Below are 4,850 nucleotides of genomic sequence, written 5' to 3' on the forward strand. Positions count from 1 at the left end.
AACCAACTGTTTCAGGACCCTGCTCTGGTCATAGGGACAGTTCTTTATAATGTGGCCCAGTTCCAGGCACAGGTGACCCAACCCAATCAGCCACTGGCAACATTTTTACATTAAGCAGCTTGGATCTGCTGCCATCCAGACCCCGACGGATAATGTCTTCTATCCACTCAGGTTCCATCCTAGGTGGCAACCCGCAGACCCAAGCTCTTGTCAACTTCTTCCCACGATACGTGGGAAGAAACAAAATCTCTTTGCCCTCTAAGGGCTGGCTTGCAAATTTGCGAGCCTCCTTAGGGGTGTCAAATAGCAACCACACCGTTGCATACTTGACCCCACTGGAAATAAATTTTATGGTTACTCAATCCTGGTGTTTATACTATATGGTCCTTGAACCCTATCTGAAAGTTTTGGTTTTCTTCCAGAATTTTGTTTCAACGAGGAGGTTCTTCCCTCTTTCTCAAAGGCTGTCATTACTTTTGAGACAGTACTTCTTGATACACCAAACATTTCAGCTGTTTACGTTACGCTAGTGCCTGCCGTACGAGCACCAACGATTTGACCTCTTTGAAAGTCTGGTAGATCTGTCATTTTTAATGAATTTTAATTACCTTTTTCTGGTAATATCTGAAAAGAAACAGCAAATTTAGCAAAACATATTAAGCAATACTAATGATAAATAAATAAAAAAATGCAAAAATAAACACGCTTTTGACGGTTTTATAGATATTTCAGAATTATGATGCGTAGCATCTCTTGTGTGCACCTTACCTCATGTGTGCAGCATACATCAACGTCTCCTTTCAAGCATCTCTACAATCTCACTAGACCTACCTTTCAGTGTGCCTACATTGACTGTGCCAATTCTGGAAACTGAGAAAGGAATGTGGGGTGAGGCTTGGGGAGGAGAGATGTTATTCAGTGCCTGAAAAGAAGAGGGAGGTTGTATTCATTTTTTAGGCATGCTTCATCTGTTCTCACTTCCGACCTGTCTATAGAAATCCTTTAACAGCATTGTAATGGTTAAAATTTACTCAGGTTAAGAGGGTAAGACAAGGTAGACAAACACTAAAAGTAATTTCACAGCATAGACATGATACTGCGGTAGATCACATGCTAAAGTAGCATCGATTATCGTCATTGATAAATGATTAGAGACAGTTTTAAATACCCGGTGCAGCCTTCGATTTCCAAAAATGTTTTAAAAAATGACTTGCCTATAATTTTTTTTTTTTTTCTTTCGAACATCAGTGTTGTAATATTTAGCTATGAAAACAAGTTGCTTGCAGGTAAAGAACTTTGTTGGGTTTAGTTTTGACAGCAAATTATTCCAAACATGTGGACTAATCACATTAGAAACGGTGCATATTTCTTTAGTTCTCATGCATTTCATGTCTTTGGTAGCTTTTGAATCAGGACATACATTAGATAATGAAACTAGGCTGAAACACTAATGGCATGGGTGTACTCAGCCATGACTCTACTTGATTTTAGCTCAGCTGATGCTTTTTTTGTTGTGTCAAACATTGACCAACTTTAACAAACTAGGTTGCTTTAGCCGATTTTCAACTATGACAAAAGTTTCCTTTCATAGGAAGTAGATTTCAATTTATTTTTCTGGGAATTGTCATTTTGTCCCTATTTGAGTAATGTTCTTTCCCATGCTTTTATGCAAAAATAAATGTTCAGGTATAGAACAATGGCACTACTGTGACTCACAGCTCCTTGCATTGAACAAAAACGGTAATGAAATAACAATTCTTCAGTGCAGTATTGAAGATGACTCGCATGCATCATGGCAGGACTGCTTCGTTTTCTCTTTCATTGTATGATAAGAATCATGCCTGTAGTCTGCTGACATTCTTTATAGCTTAGCTTGATGTGCTTTTTACATACAAGCTGAAAGGGAGGAAATTTTCTCCCAGACAAAATCTGGCAGCAAATGCCTTTCACATTCTTGTGTACAAGAACATGTTAAAAAGCAATGTACACATCATTATTTTAATCCTCGTTGCTTTGTGTGCTCATACTAAATTAATTTCATGTAGACAAGTCTCTGCACATGTTAAGAAATGTGGTATTTGCTATTTTCTATACAGGAACATAAATTCCGGCCTGGTTTCATGTAGCAAAGAAGCTCAAAACATACCCAGATAGTCTGCTTTGTAGTCATCTGATGTTATGTGGAACTCAGTTTGATGTGTTCTTTATACACAGTCTACAGGGAGAAATATTTCTCCAAGACAAAATCCATCAGCAAATGCATTTCCATGTTCCTGTGTACAAGAGCATAACTGTAGACAGCTCCATTTCGTTCTGTTTCCATGGAAACATTCTATTATTGTAGGAGATAATGAACAGAGGTTTTATAATTCTGTGCATAACCTCTCTCTCTATCCAAACATAAAATGCATTTGAATGTAATAATCTTGTTCATAATCCAATGTGACTCGATAGCAAAAGAAGTAATCCTTCTTCTCCCCTACCACTCACCTCGTTTTTTATAATGGAGTAAAGGAACTGCATGAATGGTATCTCCCCTCGTTCAGTCAATGTCTTCTTCCATTTTATTATTATTGACTCTTGGTTATACAAGAACAGGTTAAAAAGAAAGGTAAACCATTCAGTTTACTTCTATTTTCATGTAAACGTTTAATGAAATGCAGTTGGGTATTAAAATGCCATTTGCTTTCGCTCTAAAACCACAAATTACTATCAAAACACACGTGGCGAATGCAACAAACATAACAGAAATAGGCTTTACCTTGTATGAACTATAGAAGCAAGGGACGTCTATATTCTAGGATTAATTGATCTCACTTTCTGTATGATAAACTTACTCAAAGCTCTTCAGCCAGATTTAACGCAAAGCATCCGTTTCTGAAATATTCATCACATTATTCTGTGTATGTTCTTTCAATTGAATGCCCCCGTGACATTCAGATGCAAACATAACGTGAGCCAGTATATATAAAATTAATTATGTATCATTACCATTATTAATAATACTAATGATGGGAATAAAGTGGCAAGCAAATATATACCTTTAAAGGTATAAAATTGCTAGCCACTTTATTATTCTTTTCTACTGTAGGCACAAGGCCCAGAATTTTGGGGGAGGGGGCCAGTCGATTAAATTGACCCAGTACACAACTGGTACTTAATTTCTCAACCCTGAAAGGATGAAAGTTATGGAAACGTGCACATGCAAAAGAATAACAAGACATTATGACAGTTAAATTGTTTTATTTAAGCCTTGCTGCATGCAAAACTGGAATAGTACAGAGTTTAGAACATCAAATCTATGAATTGATGCAAATTTGCCAATTTATTAAAGTAGGGGGTTATGAAATTTAAAAGGTTTGGGGTATGTTGGCAGTTTTGTATAATCCAGAAATGGTTTCTTATGTCGTTGGTGAGGTGTAGTCATAAATCAGGAGTTACTGGGTACCTGGGTAGTGGACTCCATTCGGCATCGTTGCTGGTGCTTGATAAATTGTTCCATGTTGCATTCATCAAAGTTGTTACCATGCACGATACAGGCTTGTGTTAGTTGTGATTAGTTGTATCTGCACGGGGTGACGATTCTAGTCTCTTGATGTGTTCAGTTCTGGCGTTGGCAGGTGATAGTGTCTGCTTCAGTCTGTAACTTCGTTTGGGTTTATTGGTAAGTTATGTTTGGAAATATTCATTGCTTACAAATTTCTCTATATATGGTTTCCAAACCGTGAGCCACATGAGTGGTCTGAGCTCCACTTTTCCCCATTTTCAGTGAGTCTTTTACATGTATAACTACGTTCCATGGTTCTACATTGTTGGTTGAGAGAGAAGGCGTTCTCTTTAGTATGCATTCATTTTGGTGTTTAATGCTAATGTCTGTTGGAGTGCCTTCCAATATACATTTTGCCTCCTCAATGCTGTTCGTGTTGAACCACACCTCCTCTGTATATATTAGTCTTATCAATGCAGATGCCAAATGGGAAATTATTTGATGCTTGGCATCGCATTCGTCCGCAGTTCATTAAGCCATTTCTGATGGAGCGTAGTATGTAAGATTTGCCGTTGTTTGATGGTCGCGTTATGTGGAGTCTGTTTATTTTTGTGTTTATTTTATGGCATACTTCAAATGACTGTTGATTCAAATCTTCATGTGAAAAATTGTGGAACTCTATCCAGTCATTGTGAATATCTAGAGATGTTTGCACATCGTGGTATGTATTGTTCATGTTGGCGAAGAGCTCAGTTTTTTGTTGGATTTCTTTCCGCACTGGTACTTTTGTTTCAACTGCTGCCTGAATGATATTGAATACGTTAGAGGTGTTCAGATGTATGCCGTTCCATTGGTTTTGGGATTTCTCTTTTGTTGTCGTCTGGCAAAATATTATGTCCCTCACGTCTGTTGAGTTGCACTTTACCATCATTTTTTTGATGAAGGCATATTGGGCACCTCCGCTAGGTGCTATTTCCTCCCAAGACAGGCCTGGCACCGTGGTTACAAAGGATGCAAACATTTTATAAATATTCCCACTCGAAAGCATGGTTGTTATAGCTGTGTAGTGTCACTATGTATACATATATAAAATACATTTGCCTGTCGTATTTTTCATAATCCAGTGTGACTTGGTTGCATTGACAAGGTCTTGGGTGGCCATGTAAAGTAGTCTTTGAATGACTCAGTCTTGTACCCGGCCACCCACCCACTTCATTGAGAGTACCAAAACACTTTGGTTTGTAGTCATCTGATGTTATGTGGAACTCAGTTTGATGTGTTCTTTATACACAGTCTACAGGGAGAAATATTTCTCCAAGACAAAATCCATCAGCAAATGCATTTCCATGTTTCCGTGTACAAG

The 4,850-nt window shown here is 37.9% G+C and overlaps 1 long non-coding RNA gene across 1 annotated transcript in view; it reads left to right on the forward strand.

Moving 5' to 3' along the window:
- The first annotated feature begins 6 nt into the window (after positions 1 to 6).
- LOC128249772 (uncharacterized) overlaps positions 7 to 4,850 on the forward strand; it is a 6,454-nt gene continuing 1,610 nt past the window's right edge. Inside the window, exon 1 of the long non-coding RNA XR_008265875.1 lies at positions 7 to 2,360. This is a non-coding gene — a long non-coding RNA (uncharacterized LOC128249772). The remainder of the gene's footprint in view (positions 2,361 to 4,850) is intronic.

This window comes from Octopus bimaculoides, chromosome 18 (assembly GCF_001194135.2).
Source record: "Octopus bimaculoides isolate UCB-OBI-ISO-001 chromosome 18, ASM119413v2, whole genome shotgun sequence".
In the NCBI taxonomy this organism is placed as follows: Eukaryota; Metazoa; Mollusca; class Cephalopoda; order Octopoda; family Octopodidae; genus Octopus; species Octopus bimaculoides.